Genomic DNA, 17,588 nt, shown 5'->3' with positions numbered 1-17,588 from the left:
ACCCACCCAGGGGCAGCCAGGCTACCAGGTCAGTAACCCACGTCCGTCAGCACAGACCCTCCCCTTGCCCCGCTGCACGCAGCCACGAGGAAACCGCCACCTAAGAGCCAACAGAGCCCTTAATAGGCCATGACCGCTACCCCGGGTTGAGCCCTCCAAGGAAGATGCTCCTGGGGAACCCCCCGACGCCCTAAGCCTGTCCCTACCCCCACACCAATCACAACAGCGAAGGTGGGACTAAACTATGACCCCCCACCCCCACTAGGTGATGGAGCTGATCAAAGGAACCCAGAGCAATTGATCTGATGTGGTGGCAGAGGCTGTATCAAGACTAATGTAATCTAATAGATAATTTCTTTATTGGTTGGAATTAAGATTATTATTATTTTACCAGTTCATGAGGACTGTTTTCTTGGCTATGCATAGGGCAGTGAAAACCATATGGGCTATATTCTTATCTGTAGTGACATTATCTAAGCTGCCCAACAAACACACTAAAGGGGAAGTTGGAATGTTACATTTCACACACTTTGATAAGTCTTCACATCTCGCGCCAAAACTTGGCGCGAGATGGACAGAACCAAAGAGCGTGGATATAATTGTCCGGTGAATTGGTTTGGCAGTGTGAGCAGTTGTTGGTAGACGTAAAGCGCATCTTGAACATCCGATGACCTGTTTAGTGCACTCTATGTAGTATTTTGTATTGAATTAATTGAAGACTGGGATTTCTAATTAGATGAAAGGTTTTTAAGCAAATCTGAGACCAGAAGTTTTGGTCTAAATTAACTGATAAATCCGCTTCCCATTTTGCAATAGAAAGTGATATTGATTCATCTGTTTTAGAAAGCATTCTGTATATTTTGGAAAGTAATTGGGAGTATTAAGAGTAAGAAATTGAACCACACTTGGTGGTGTTTGTAGTTCAACTTGACCCGGTTTAAATTTATTTTTTACTATGGATTTAATTCGTTGATATTCTAAAAATCTTTTCTTGTTGATCCCATATTGTGTAACTAGTCTGTCAAATGAAATAAATTCTGTTCCTTCTAATATATGTTCTAAATATTTGATTCCTTTACCACTCCAACCTGAAAAGTTTATCATATTATTGTTTTGTAATATGTCAGGGTTGTTCCAGATAGGTGTACGTTTGCATGGGATTAATGAAGACTCCGTCAATTTTAGAAACTCCCACCATGCTGTCAGAGAAGAGCTGATGTTGACGCTTTTGAAGGATTCATGTCGTTGGATGTTTAAGCTGATAAATGGTAGATCTGAAATCTCTAGATTATTGCAAAGTGCTTGTTCGACATCTAGCCAAGGTTCATCTAATAAAGTATGTTTTAGCCATCCTGAGATAAACTGAAGCCTGGCTAAGAAGTAGTGCTGAAAGTTAGGTAGTTCTAATCCTCCTTTATCCTTGGTATTTTGTAGTGTTTTTAAGCTTATTTGTGGGGGTTTATCTTTCCAAAGGAATTTGGACATATCATATCACCTCAGAGATATTGGTTTGTGAGTTTTGGAGAAAGAGTAACACATCATCCGCATAAAGGCTGATTTTATGTTCCACGTTCTTGCATTTTATGCCCTTAATTACTGAATTCTGTCTAATTGCTGCTGCTAGTGGTTCAATAAAAATTGCAAACAGTGAAAGGGAAAGTGGGCATCCCTGCCTGGTGCCCCTCAGGAGACAGAAGCTGAAGCATTTTTGGTCATTTGTTTTGACACAAGCTGTTGCAGAATTATATAATATTTTTAACCAGTTAAAGAGGATCCAAAACCAGATTTGTGTAAAGTTGCAAATAGAAATTTCCAGTTAACTCTGTCAAATGCTTTTTCTGCATCTAAAGAAAATATTGTAGTTTCAAGGTTTTTACTATATGAGTAGTCTATCAAATTAAGTAATCTACGTGTATTTGTTGATGAGTGCCTACCTTTTATGAAACCAGTTTGGTCAGGATGAATTAAGAGGGGGGTTATTTTCTCTAGTCTCTTTGAGAGAGCTTTGCAGATTATTTTAAGGTCTACATTTATAAGGGATATTGGACGATAGCTTGAGGGATATACAGGGTCTTTGCCTGGTTTTAGCAGGAGATTAATGTTTGCAGAATTCATATTTGATGAAAGTGCCCTTTTCTTTGATTTCCAACAACGTTCTGTAAAAAACTGGTGCTGGAATCGTCCAGAATTCTTTGTAGAATTCTGCAGGAAAGCCGTCTGGACCTGGAGCCTTATTATTGGGCATACTTATCAGGGCTTCCTGGAGTTCACCTGATGTCAGTGGCGAATCTATTGCCATTGCTTGAGTGTCTAATTTTGGAAGAGTTATGTTGTCTAAAAACTGATCAATTTCCTTTTTAGATGGGTTTATTTGTGGTGAATACAATCTTTTATAGAAATCCCTGAAAATGTTGTTTGTTTGTTTCGGGTCATATACTGTGTTCCCAGATGAATCTTGAACAGCACATATAGTTGTTTTTTCTTTATTTATTTTTAGCTGGTTTGCTAGAAATTGACCGGATTTATTACCATGTTCATAATTTTGTAAGCGTAGTCTTTGTACTAAGAATTTTGTTTTTTTATCAATTATCTCATTTAATTCTAGTTTTGTTTTGCGTATTTTGTTCAATGTTTCCTGATCTTGGTGGGACGCGTCGGCTTCTTCTAGTGATTTAATATTTTTTTCTAATTCCTGAATATTTTTGTTTTCTTCTTTCTTTTTATGTGATGAGAAAGAAATTATTTTACCTCTCATCACAGCTTTCCCTGCTTCCCATAGAACAGATGCTGAAGTTCCGGGACTGTCATTATAAATATGAAGTCCACTCTTTTTAAAAATATTTAATAAAGTCTTCATCTCCAGTTTTTACTTGGCGTAGTATTATTCTTGTGCATTAGTGTTAAAGATACAGGACCATGATCGCTGACAGCTATAGGGTGAATCTCAGTGTCTGAAATGTCGTTCAGCAGTGAGCTGCTGACCAAAAAATAATCCAGACGAGAGTAGGAGTGATGAACATGTGAGAAAAAAGTATATTCCTTACTGGTGGGGTGAAGGGAGCGCCATGCATCGCAAAGACCAAAGTCGCTCATATACTGTTTGATTATATTTGTGGACTGCCAATTGCGCTGAGTTCCCGCTGTATTGAGCCTATCCATTTCTTCGTTTAGTCCAAGGTTGAGGTCGCCTCCAAGAACAAGTGTGCCATCTTAGTGTTCAGAGAGTGTACTGAAAAAACCATGAAAGTTGAATGATTAAAAATCTGCCCTCTGGATCTATAACTGTATCGAGTACTGTGAAATTAATATTTTTATGTATTAAAATTGCTACTCCCCTTTGTCTAGAATTATAACAAGCTAAGAACACATTAGGAAACGCAGGTGTTTTAAGTTCATTTGAACCTCTAAGAGGTCTGTGGGTCTCTTGTAAAAGGACAACATCTGCCTGTAGTTTTTTGAGTTGGTTAAATATTTTTAACCTCTTTTCTCTGGAGCTAGCTCCATTTATATTCCATGTAACAAACCTTAGTGCACCCATAGATGTCTGTGTATAACTAGGGGTGTACGCTGTGTGTGTCGCTTAGACAGGTGGAGAGAATACATCACTTTTTTGTAAATAAAGAGAGAAAAAATGTGTGGCGAGATGCTCCCTGAGTTTGACTATGTGTGTGCATATTTACTAATATGAGTACGCTTGGCTTAAGTGTGTGTATCCTATAGGTCTGTGTGCACTGTCTGACTGATGCAAATGTGCTGCCGTTGAGCGCATGATTGTGCATGATCGTGCTGTGCATATGTGTCGAAATAAAGGATGTTATTTGTGGATGAGTGTGGAAGCAGGTGATCGAAGCAGAGAAAGAAAAGAAAAAAGAAAAAAAACCAAGGACAAGGGTGAGCGGCATAAAAACAAGAGGGGGAAAAAACGAGAAGAAAAAAAACGGAAACATTCCAATTAAACGATTGGCGGAGAGTGACGGCGTAAATTTTGCTATGATATTACATTTAAGATGCGATATGATACTGGTAAGTTAAACAGATGTTAATGCAAGTTAGTGTGAGTGGATATGAAAAGTGTGTAGCAGATTTTTATCTGGTCTAAAGTTAATACACAGCAATGACAGCGCAGGAGCCCTTCTGGATGAAGCCGCTTCAGGTGGGTTTTGATTAAGCTTTTTATCCGTAGTTAGCTGAGTAAGCATTGTCTGTGAGACATTTCACCGACTCCCTTAGCGTGGCATTTTCAGCAGTGAGCGTTTCCACCTGCTGCTGGCTGAACTCCAGGGATTGTCGCAAGGATTTAAATTCCCGGTGAAGAATCTCCACCAAGGACAGCCTTTCATCGAAACTGGACAATCGTTGGTCGATTGACTCCAGTATGTCGACAATATCTTTGCCGGCTGCCAATGTTGTGCTGGGGGAATCTGCTGGGCGAAGTCTTTTCGACGACGGCGTGTCAGGTTTGGCCGGGGAAGCTGCACTCTGGGCCTTCTTCATCACGAGATCCTGGAAGCACTGATCAATGTAAACTTGGAGAGCCTCTAAACTCTCCCCATTGTTCTCCAGGGTGTTGGAGATGATTTAGACAAATGTTGTTAGTTATAAGACAATTGATAAGTGTATTTGGTAATACTGAAGCTTAAAGGAATTTGTTCAAATGTAAACTACCATTCGCTTTAAATTTCTGCCAAAATCTCTGGCATCTGACATCAGTTACAACATGAGTTGCTTACCTCGTCCGTCACTTCCGTCACTTACCTTCACTTCCGTCTCACTTCTGCACACCCATGTGTGGCTGACTAAAATATTTCCAAACATAGATGCAAGCTGTGAGAGATGTAGAAATCCCTCTGCAGATTTAACACATATGTTTTGGTCATGTCCAACTTTAAAAGCCTACTGGTCAACAATTTTCAAAACATTGTCCGAAGCATTGAATGTTGAGCTTCAACCCGATAAAGCTATGGGTATATTTGGTGTCACAGATAGAAGACATAGAACATTAAGGAAGAGTCATAAAAACATAATCGCAGTACAAGTACTGTATCTACAAATAAGAAACACCTTATCAAACAGCCAATGTTAAATTTTAAGCATTTCCTTACAAGAAACCTGTCACAAAAGCATTCCTTTAGCTGAATCAAATATAAAATGCCAAAGATGATTCTTAAATTGCAATTTGCTGCAAACTTTGCATATTTTTCATAATGATATCTGTGAAATATACTATAATAAATGACACAAGCAGGGTGATCTACCTACCACCTCAGAGATTCCAAACAGCTGTGGGTGTGCTGGCTGGATCATCTCTCAGAAAAGTCTTTGTCCTGATGACATATTGAATGCATGGTAATGAAAAAGCCTCCCCGGTGCCTTTGTGGCATCGAATGGACCATCAATAACATTGACTAACAGAGAAGGAGACGCAGAGAAGGAAATTACAGGGTCAAAAAATACAGAGGCAGTAAGCTGGTGTTTTTATTTATAATTTTTTTTTAGTCTGCATCTACATCAATAAATGGACTACTATGAGTTTATCCTCAGCCTTTTATACAAAGTTATAAACTGGGTCAGACTCTTCAAGGTATAAAAGAACATGTCTGCAATAAAATTAAATCAATATACCTGTCTCATCAGCTTGAATAGCATTGTCTGAGACACTCAAGTCTATTTAGATTTACATTCATCAATCATTCCATAGCTTTAACTTAAAGTTTTTGTAAAAAATTTTTCTCTGTCCTTACTTTAAAAACACCCCAGTCCCTTTGAAAACACACAAATGGCCGCTTCACTTGTTAAACGAGCAGAAAACAAAATGCACCTGATCAGGTCTACTCACAAATCCTCTGGGCTAAGTGCAAGGGCAAGCTGAGGGGCAGGCTTGATTTGTGACCATGCGGCCTCCACTCGGCAACGTGGTTGGAATTAGCGGCATACCCAGGTTGCTGAGTACACTGGGACGAACCCACAGAAATCCTATCCACAGCAGAAGGACCCAGAGAATTCCTCTCGGTCCATCGTCACAGGGTAAAACAGTCCATAACAGGAACGTAGACACTGCATCCACGGCTATTGTTTGACTATTCTCCTATTAGCTCTGGTATACAACCTCCTCCGGTAATGTGCCGCTGCCGACTCTCACTAGCTTAGTTAGTGTTTTTTTCTTTCGGCTCGCTTAGATCCCGCCTTCCTTACGTCTGATTGGACAATAGGTTTACATCAACCAATGGGATAAAAGAAAATACAAGATTGACAACCCAAAATGAACTTGTAAAACAACTTGCAGCAAATACAAAGTTTTTTTTTCCCTTGTTTCACATTAGATAACAAATCTTTGGTTTACTTGTAACTTTTAACTCCATGAATGCTTAAATTATGATTGACTTCCATTTATTGTGATTTTAAACACTTTTTTAATGCTTCTGAACTCGTTTTTTAAAATACATTTATGAAATATTTACAATAAAGTCTTTACATGACAATATTTATATCCTTTTAACCTGTAGGGTCTAAAATAGATATTTGAGACCAGGCTACACGGGGAGGCTAGAGCCTATCCCTACCCTGTCTTAAGGCAAGATGCAGGTTACACCTTGTACAGGTCACCAGTCTGTCGCAGGGCTAACACATACACAGCACAGACAACCATTCACACTCACATTTATACCTATGGGCAATTTTAGAGTTTCCAATCAACCTATGCCCAATAACTGCATGTCTTTGGACTGTGGGAGCTGGGACCCTGAGTACCCTGAGAGAACCCATGCAAACACGGGGAGAACATGCAAACTCCACACAGAAACACCCCGGCCTGATGGTGGAATTGAACTCAGAACCATATTGCTGTGCGGCAACAGTGCTAACCGCTATGGTATAATGCCATCAGAAAGCGTTTGGCACAGTTATAGAAGAAATATCACAAAAGCAGTTTTACAGATGTTTTCTGAGCTTCAGGCAAAGTCTTACATGCTCTCATTTTACTCCATTATCATCACCTGACTTTAGTAGTGAATCGTACAAGGAGTGGGGCAGGGAATGGTACAACCTCCTTTTTTTGATCACAGGTCAAACATGACACCAGTGCACAAAGCAAGGTCCATAAGACCATTCAGTGGTCTTAGAGCATGCACAAACTTTTTTTGAATGAAATAATATCTAGACTTTTACAAATATGTTTTTCTATGTACAGCCAGTCAAAACTCAAATCCAGTCAAAAATCCAGGTTTTGTGGGGGTCTTTTCTCTTTTTTTTTTTTTTGTTTGGGGGGGGGGGGGGGGGGGTTGCAGTTTTTCACAACCCATGCCTGTCACAAATGTGATATGTTTTTAGGTTTAAATGTTTAACTATGAATTGAATCAGTTCTAACTATAATACAATTGAAAGTGTTATAAAGTGCTATAGCAACAAATTGTCAATGGCTAAAAAAAAAAGAAATGAAGTGTTTGTTTTTATTGAACAGCCAGATGCAATCTTTTATTCCCCACCATAAAAAAACAAAATATAGCATTCAACTCACTCCTTGACTCAATTTGATTAAAAATGTGAGGAAAAAGTGGGGACTTCTTATGTCTCACATTTCAAATTCAGTTTATGGTAAATAGTTGAAGTGTCTCAGTATTTACCATAAAGCCATGCCAAAGAGTAGCTATATTTGCTGTATTTTATTTATTTATTTTTGTTATTCTTGCTGTTGTGGTTCGGGGTTCTCTGTGGACAGTCGACCAGCAGCTGAGCCTCTCAGATAAGCTTCCAGCCAGAGAGAAAGAGAGGGAACAAAAAAAGACGAGTGAAATAAAGAGCAGGCCAACAGCGCTGTATGATTGAGAAGGGCTCTGTTTCACAGTAAAAAGCAGGCGGAAGAGGGAGGAGGTCACAGTCAACAGAATGGGAATGGCAAAATAGTTGGTGGGGGGTGGAGATAAAAGGCACAACATAGTATTAGGATATGGCCTGTGGGAGTTATTGGGGGGGGTGGGAGCAACTTTCGAGAGCATGTCGGTGACTGCAACCTTCAGTGCCGCACTGCAGGGAAGGCAAGTTTGGTCTTACTCTAATGGTGGTGACAGCAAGCACTGAATGCTGAGATGCTCCCTCTGTCTGTTTGACTTTCTGTCTTTCTCTCTTAGAACCACTCCAAGCCTATTTTTGTTGATGGTTTGATTGTCATGGAAACAACATATTGCACACACACACACACACGCTTACACACACATATGTGTGTGTGTAAGCACGTGTGTGTGTGTAAATTTATCATTTACTTAAACTGCAGGAATGTATTAATGAGGAAATGAAACACTAAACATAAATGCATTGTAAATGCATTTGTATAAAAATTTATAAAATTGTAAATGCAAACATTATGGAATCCTGTTCTCAAAAATGGACATAGATGTAACACTATCCTTTTAACACTGTTTCTTTAGCCTTAAGTTGTTCTATGTTGTTCTGCTAGCTGCACTTAAACGGGAGGAAACACTTGTTAGTTTTAATGTTCAGGTTTGTAAAGCACTTTATGAATGCGGACTGTGTGGAGGACAGCCTGTCTAAGTTAGGTGAGAGGTGGTTCACCTGGACCAACAAGCTGGAGTCAGAATGTGATTTTTTTTATCCCCTGGAGATCCCCTAGATTAGAACTATGATAACTTTTTCTGGTGGTATGAATCAGCGATTTTGACCATATGAGAAATTAGGAGTAAGTGAGTCAGGAAACAGTAAGTAAAGCTGCACAGATAATTCTGTGAAACACCTGAACCTAGGTTATTGCTGAACATCTTAACCAATTTCTTCTTATCTGAGGTTGACAGTTTCTTCTTTGTCTCAAAATTCTCTGACATCTCCTGAAGTGATCTTGAACACAGTATGCAGTGATCGGTCCTTCTAGACTGAAAACAGCAGAGGCTGGTAGCCCTTTCACCAGTTAAAAATATCTGGTGGATCATGAAACAAAAGATACAACATAGTAGACAAAAGCAAATGCTATAAATTGATAAGCATGGCCTCGTCCCAACTTTTTTGAGACCTGTTGCTGTCATCAATTTAAAATGAGCTAATTATTTTCTTAAAATGGCAGTAATCTTAGTTTAAACCCTTGGTATATTTTCTATAATTTATCACTGGCATCAGGACAGTATTCTGAAAGTACTCTGTATCAATATATAGCCTATGTATTGTTATCATAGCGGAAATCAGAAATAGTGCAACCCTAAAGCTTACTAGCTTACTTAAGACATAGTGGTAACAACACCCTACGGATACAGCATAAGTATGCAGGTACTTCAATGCTACTGTACTTGACAGCATCACATCAACATTTATACACTAATTTATAGTATGTGTTGTTCAAACATGCTTATTTTCTTCTTACTGTGTATAAATGACAAAGAAGAGACAACTAAAAAATGTGTTTTTCAAAATTTTGCATACTCGTATTTATCCTAATGAATAATGCATATGAACAATATATACACTGAACTTTTACAGGGTAATTGCAGCAATTTTACGCAATTCAAAAAAAAAGAATTCACATGTCTGTTAAAACCACAACCTCAAGATTATGCATATTTAGCTTTAAATGATTTATTTAATCCCTTTTCTAGTATAGTTTGCCAAGGTTTACATTCTCAGTAACCTTGCATTCTTTCCTTATTTCTTTGTTGCACTTCAATGAATTACTCCTCTTAAATGACAACGAAAATGCAGAGAGTTGAAACAAACAATCAAGAGAGAATTTCCAGACACAACCTGAATGCAGGCGTGTTAACTGACTCATAATGGAAACTGTCGCCACTTCATTACACAATCTTGGAAAGCTAGTAAGGGACCAATACACGGCTAGTTTACAGGGACTGTTATGAGCTGAATTTAGGTCAAAAGATTTGGATTTTGAATTCACAACCAAATAACTTACTGAGTGCAGTTCAGTACTTTTATTTACACAAGGTTCAAAAAACAGCAAGGACTTGTGGCTAGTGATATCACTGGGATTTAATAAGGCTTGGTCTGGTGGCCTTGACTGTGCACTAGGGCTGCCACAAACGATTATTTTGATAGTCGACTAGTCACCGATTATTTTTGCGATTAGTCGACTAATCAGATCATCATCCATTGGACGTACAGCATACAGCTTATTGCACCAGCAGCATCTGGTCTTATATAACTATCATTAGCTTACAACTTGAAGTGTTTGTGCTAACTAAAAATAAAGACAAGATGGTAGTTTATTAATTTTTAATGAAATTTGCAGATTGTTTCGGTGAAGTTTAATAAACTCCTTGCTTTCTAAAATATAACAGGACACCGGAGTATATTCTCCAGCGTCTCACACTTCTGATAATCAGCTGTCTGCTTGACAGTTTTAGCTGTGCAAAAACTATAACTTTAATCTCAGCCAAACCGATTTACTCAGGAACAAATAAAATACTAAAGAAAGCCAAACAATAACATTTTTAAGTTATCTAAGTGACTTATATATATGTTTAACCTGACTAGCAAAAGACGGCGGTGGGTTTGAAAACGATTTGCCGGGAGTCCGGTGTTCTCACGGCCCTAGTTAGCCTTGCCCCCGCCTAGCTAACGAGCTAGTGGGTAACAGACGTCTCCGAAAACGTCGGAGCGCTTTTGAAAATATGTGGTGTCTTGATAAACTGAGCAGATATTTGAGGTTTACACAGCTACATTCTCGCCTGAAAATATGTTAAATGTTTATTTTGTGACCCAGAAAGAATAATAAGAGTAAAGTTAAAACTAACTAGCTGCCGCCATTGTTGACAACTGCGCTGGGCTGCGCTATGAATTCTGGGACACAGCTTCTTCTTCTTCGGGGTTTAACGGCAGCTGGCATCCTTGTACATGCAGTGCTGCCATCTTCTGTTTCAGTCCGTTATTACACTCTTAAATCCTACTACTCATTCCTGCGTCCTTTGTGATCTTACAAAGCTTCAAACGATGCGTCGACTATTAAATTAGTCGTCGACGATTTTAATAGTCGACATAATCGTGACTAGTCGACTAATCGTGGCAGCCCTACTGTGCACGTGGTTCTGGTCCATGGTGCAGAGCGAGCCTTTGCCCGTCTTCAAATTTGTCAACATCACCTGAGGTGATGTTTTATAAAGGAGCAGGACTGGAATCAGTGGAGGTTCGTAGCCTAAAGAAGCCTCAAAGGGAGACAATCTTGTGGCGGAGGAAGTCAAAGTGTTGTGAGCCTTGGGCCAAATATACCCAAGACAACTGAGAACTGGCCAAGTTTGACGATATAACAAAGAGAGGCTTATAATTCATGGTTCATTTTCTCTGTCTGACCACTGGTTTGAGAGTGAAAACCCCAAACTAGGTTAAACTTGAACTACAATATTTGCAGTTTTTAATCAATTACAGTGAGAATAACTTTTTTCCCATTCATGGAGGGAAGCTCCGTGACAAAGTCTAAAGTTATGTGTGACTACAGCCTGAGAGTAACAGTTAAAGGGTGACACAGTCCAGTGTGAGATCTTGAACTGCTTTTGTTTTTGGCATAAACTGTGCAAGCTGCTACATACTATCTGACATGTTGAAAGAGAAAGCCACCAGAAAAAACTCTTTAAAAAGGACACCATTCTACTCACCCCAGTTGGTGGGGCCGCCACCAGGGTCAGGCTCTCCTCAGGAGGGTTGCTCCTCAATCTTCAATGCAGGAAGGGAACAGAATGGTTTCTGGGTTTCAGTTCTCTTCTTTGGGAGCATACTGGCTGGAGAGAGCAGGTTCAAGATTACTGGAAGCAGGATGGTAACTAATGGTAACTAGACAGAGACATGCCAGCCAGAAACTTCTACCAAAAGAAGCCAGCTCATCTACAATTCGGAACAATCAACATTGGAACTCTGACTGGATGCAGCCGAGAGCTGGCCCAGGTACTCAAGAAGAGGAACATCGACGTAGCCTGTGTTCAAGAATGCAAATGGACCGGAAGCAAAGCGGCAGAGATTGGAGAGGGATATAAGCTCTTCTACTGCGGAGAGAGAGCCACTAAGAATGGAGTGGCCATCGCACTCAGCAAACACCTGCTCCAATCCCCGTATAAGATTGAGTGAACATCTGATCGATTAACGTCTATCAGAATCGAACTAGGAACAGCTGACGTTAATGTTGTGACCTTCTATGCACCACAGACTGGATGCAGCGATGAAACAATAAATGAATTTTGGGACAAGTTGGACAGGATCATACCGACCATTGCCCCAGATGAACACATTCTAATCGGAGGCGATCTGAACAGCCACGTGGGATCAAACAGGGGCGGCTACCCACAGTGCCATGGGGGACAAGGCCTCGGCGTGAAGAACGACGACAGAATACGTATCTTTGATTTTGCGGCGGCGCACAATCTGGCCGTTACCAACACATTCTTTAAGAAGCGGCCATCGCACCTAGCCACCTACACCAGCGGCAGACATGCAACTCAGATCGACTATTGGATGGTTCGGCGACCTCAAACAGGTCACGGACACCAAAGTAATTCCATATGAATCCGTGGCCGCCCAGCACCATCTATTTGTCATGGATATGAAGATTGTCAAGCCAAAGCTGCCCAGATTCCGGACAGGACCAAAACGATTCAAATGGTGGAAGGTGAAGGAGCACAAGGAGAAACTGACAACTATGCTCCTCTCACTTGCAGTAAACACTGACCAACCTGTTGAGAAGATGTGGACTGAAGTGGGGGAGCACAGCCACAACATTGAGCAGGACACCGTTAGTTCAACAAAACCGGGCAGAAAATACATTGAGAAACAGGTCTGGTGGTGGAATGGCTGGCCTTATAGCTGGCCTATAAGACTTGGTGATTGCGAGTGCATGAAGATCTCACCCGATAGCGCTCGCTGAAATCGGCAGCAAAAAGGGCAGTGGCCTCCGTGAAAAGATGACACTACCAAAATCTTTATGACCAGCTCCAAACCGCAGAGGGGGCCAATAACATCTGTCGACTTGCCAAAGCCTGCCACCGCGGAAAGCAGGACTTTGATACAAACCATGTTGTCCAAATCAAAGGAGCCGATGGGCAGGTTCTGTGAGACCCCCGAGACATCCTTCAGCGCTGGTCAGATTACTTCGCTGGAATCAGTAATGACGAATAGGCGGGATAGGCGGATGGCACACACACACACACACACACACTTACACAACGCACAGGCAAGGTACTCTTTGTGTGTATGTAGACGTCTTATGTTAATGAACCTAAGTATATTCATATGAGCTCAATAAAAGAACAATGTTATGGGGGAGCGGACGAGAGCAACTGGTGGCAAGCGAAGGTACGGCGCTTGTCGTGGTTCTCTCCCTCATGCATGAGTAACACGAAGAACTTTGCCTACTTGTGTCTTGCTTTTGCTGTGTAATTAAATTGTCTTGAACGTTCCAGCGAATAGGTTCAAACTACAAACCTATCATTAATTGGTCCTTCGACACCGGATCGCTAGAATTGACATTCACCGAGGAGAAAAAGAGACACGCCGAAAGACGTCAGCCAGGACTTATAGAAGTTCCTGCAGTAAAGTCCCGAGACGTGAAAATTCGTCATCGGGCCGGTGGATTAGCTGTCTGTCTTTTTCTCCTCGCTGGATGATGATTGACGGGATTCGAGATTAATGCAAGAACAACACCAAGTAAGTACTGTACAAAGAAGAGCGCTGTAGCTGCGCAGGTTCACGCGAGTACGGCCACACGGTTTGACGCGGGCCTATGCCGTGCGGTTTCACGCAGGCAGGTGCAGCTCGGTGACTGCGCGGGTACACACGAGTCCAGGAGCTCAACAGCCGTGCGGGTTCACACAGGCTGGGGAAAGTTATAGGCCTATTTTGTGTTGTTTGTGTACATCTGTGTCAGGCACGTGGTCTGTGAGGCCAACTGTTGTTGTTATCATGGGTTCCCGAGCAAGTAAGACTGCATCACAGGGAGACCGCACATTCATGCAAGAATTCACTCCCGGCAGCGCGAAATATTTATATTCTCATACAAACCTGTGATTTTGAGGGTAAATTGGTTGCTGTAAAATGTTTAGATTCAAATGTTAGAAGTTTTCAGAAAACACAGCAGCCTTGAAGAGCGTGTGGAGAAGGCCAGCCCACATCAGCAGCAGTTAAAATATGCTCTGGTGAATGGCTTTCCCCCACCCCTTGCTGACACAAAATGTTTAGATTATTCTTTAGCTTGCCCTGATCAACAACAGCCTGTGTTCCAGACCATAGATTTAATTGAGGTGGATAATTGTTAAAAGTAATCTGCATTAAGCTTAGGGTTGCTCAAATTCGGTACAATGACATATGAGGTGAAGTGATATAGGTAAATATTTTAACTAATGACGTGCATAGAGGCACTTGACCTGTTTGAAAAACTGTCATCCTAATATGAGCCATTTCTGAGATATAGAGCATACCTATGAAAACACCTAATATGCTGAAACCTGTATGAAACAGCTGATAACTACATGATGGAGAAGCTGAATTGAATATGAAAGTGGAAGTCTTTGCCACTGTGGGGCAAAGCACGCAACCACTGTGTGAGGTTGCGTTGCGGTCTCTTCTGATGTGTAGCTCATCGCAAGCTGCACATTATTAGATCGGGAGCTGGCTGAGAACTTATCAAAGAGAGGGAAATAGAAGTATGATAACTCGAGTATGTAGCGTATCCGTGAGTTTGTCTTTCATATGCGCAGCAGTTTTCCTGGATCTTGACTTATGTGTGTAGAGTGTTCATAGCATCAGCATCATGTTTCTGTTTCTGTTTCTTGGGTTGAAAAATAACTATATAAACTTGTGGTCATACTTATAGATCACCATGGCACATATCACCAGCCATATGATTTATTTACGCAGATGAAAAAAGTGAGTGTCAATGTGCCTGACGTCGCAGTGTGTGTGTGCGTTGTGTAAACATCATTGTCTCTAATTGTGAGACCGTTGATTCTGCAGGTCACCAGCTATCGTAAAGGAAAAAAAGAGACAAAATTTACATTGTAGATGAAAAATAATCATAGGAAAAAGGTTTTGTGTTTATCAGCCAAGAACAACTACAATCTCATTTTCTGCTTTTAAGAAAGGAGAGTTCAAAAAACAGAGAGAGATGTGTGTGTTGGTTAAGCAGTGATGATAATAATGAAAATGTCTTAGTTTTGTCACTTTCAGGTGAAAAACAGACCTGAATCAATTTTCCACATGCAGCGGTCGGCAGAAAGTTATAGTTTAACATCATTGGAAACGTTCAGTCCAAGTTTCTGGCTGAATTATTTACAGCACCATGTGTCCCTCAACCTCACAAGCGAGCTCTCACTCCTCCCTGAAGACTAGGAATGCAGTTCCAAAGAGCAAAAACATGACAGATAAAGATACAGCAGCAGAGTCCTGAGCAAAGAGACCCAACAAGCAGCAGCAGTGTGGACAAACAGCATCGGAGAAGAAGAGCAAACCCATCATCCTGACTGATTGGATGAATGGCACTGTGTTTCCAGCAAACTTCAAATTCACTATGCTGTGACGAGAACTTTTGAGGAGACTGTTGGAGTTTGACATTTGCCAGTTTTTAGAGAATTCAAGAATACAGGACAAAGCTGAAAGAGAACTGCCGGCTATTGGACTGTTGAAGTGGGAGACGAGAATGGAGTGAAAGGAGCAGGTGAGAACACAGAGGAATGCTGTTGTTTAATGTGGGAAATCAAAATTTGGGTTAGCAAACCTGGGAAAAAGAAAACTGACTGCTTAAGTGGGAAAATTGTGAAGGAGTCTGAAACACTGCAAAAGGAAACATACAAAATCATACACACAAGCAGAAACGCAGCCCGTTTGCTGATGGAAAAGCACCGGGAAAAGAACAAGACAGTGCACATGGTCTTCCTGGATCTGGAAAAGGCATTCAATAGGGTCCCCCACAAGCTGATTTAGCGATCATTACGAACTCATGGTGCCCCGGAAGCCTATGTGAAATGGACTCAGCTGCTCTACCGTAATGTCACAAGCGAGGTCCGATGTTCAGCGGAAACATCACCAGCCTTCCCAATTACCGTTGGCGTCCACCAGGGCTCGGCCCTCTAGCCCCTGCTGTTCACCCTCTGTATGGACACCGCGATGGCTGATCTGCAATCACCAGCCTCCTGTATGCAGATGATGTGTGCCTATCAGAAACAGAAAACTGCCTAGCCCTGCAAACCCAAACACAAGCATGGAAAGACGGCATGCGCCTGAACATCAAGAAGACTGAGTACCTTGAATGCGGCCCCCAGACCAACAGTACCATCACTATCGACGGCGAGCCGCTGACTAAAGTTGCCCAATCCAAGTACCTCAGGTCCCTTGTCACCTCAGACTGAGAAACTCTACCAGACACCAGACTCCGTGTCAACACAGCGTGAAGGAAGTGGCATCAGGTGAGTGGAGTCTTATGTGACAAGAGAATGCCAATCTATCTTAAGGCGAAAGTCTATAAGTCGATTGTGCGCCCAGTGGCACTCTACGGGTCAGAGTGCTGGCCAGCAACGACCAAACACGAACAAGCTCTTCACACCATGGAGATGCTGAGGTGGCCTCTGGGTCTCACACGACTTGACCGAGCGAGGAACGAAGATGTCAGGAAACAATGGGGAATGACACCGATCACAGACAAGATGCGAGAGGCGAGGCTCCGATGGTACGGCCATCTTTTCCGTAGCGATAAAAATTCTATCGCAAAGACAGCCCAGCAATTAGATCTGGATGGAAACAGGCCACAAGGAAGACCAAAAAAGCGCTGGATGGACCCAGTCAAGGATGATATGAAGGCTGTGAATGTTACACCAGAAGACGCCCTTGATCGGAAGTGGAGGAAGGCATGCAAGATAGCGGACCCTGCGTCGCGGGATATAAACCGCTAGGAAGAACAAGTGATGGACAAAGACAGAGGTTCAAAGGCAGACTTATCAGTTGGAGAGGATACTTATTTTTTTCAGTTATTTGGTCAAGCCAATTTCTTTTTCCTTTTTTACTCTACAAAGGCAAATTGCGACAATAGTCAAAGAAATTTATAGACATGACATGTTGTGTGTCTCCCCTGCTGGGCCAAGCTGTACAGATATGTAGGTGGGAAGAGGAGCAACAGAAAAGAACCCTAAGCCAACACCAAACCATGAAGGGGACAAGAACTATATGAATGATCTAGGACAACAACTGTGTATAAGTGAACACATACTATCTAGTGTATGCTCAGTTAGGAGAGGCAAATGAGGGAAACAGAGGTTGGTGACTCTGCTTTTAGAAGAGAGCCAGTGCATCTGCTTTTTCCCCCCTGTTCTGTCTTGGCTTTGACAAGGAAGTTGGGGAATTGTGGTGCACAGAAGGATTACCAACCTGCTGCAAAGCAAACACATTTCTCATGAGTTGCTGTGGTGATTTGAATGCAAATTAGGATGTCTGTGTGCACTCTGAAATATACTGCCACCTGTGATATCAGCTTTGCAATGCTTTTTCATCCAACCTCTGTCCCAAAAGTGCTTCCAAATTAAATATTGAACGTGAACAAATGTGAGAACAAATGGTACATTACTTCAAGCTTTCAGATTCAAGTTTAACAATAACAGCCCTGTGAATTC

General features: G+C 41.5%; 1 pseudogene; it reads left to right on the top strand.

The window, feature by feature from the left end:
• Window positions 1-11,787: 11,787 nt before the first annotated feature.
• LOC146683563 (uncharacterized) lies at window positions 11,788-16,874 on the top strand (annotated as a pseudogene).
• The last annotated feature ends 714 nt before the right edge of the window (window positions 16,875-17,588 follow it).

This window comes from Copadichromis virginalis, linkage group LG22 (genome assembly GCF_057382275.1).
Source record: "Copadichromis virginalis isolate Kocher_CV1m ecotype Utaka linkage group LG22, C_Virginalis_male_GT1.1, whole genome shotgun sequence".
Taxonomy (NCBI): domain Eukaryota; kingdom Metazoa; phylum Chordata; class Actinopteri; order Cichliformes; family Cichlidae; genus Copadichromis; species Copadichromis virginalis.
The sequence above is the reverse complement of the archived record's forward strand: the minus strand, read 5'-3'. Positions and strand labels throughout refer to the sequence as shown.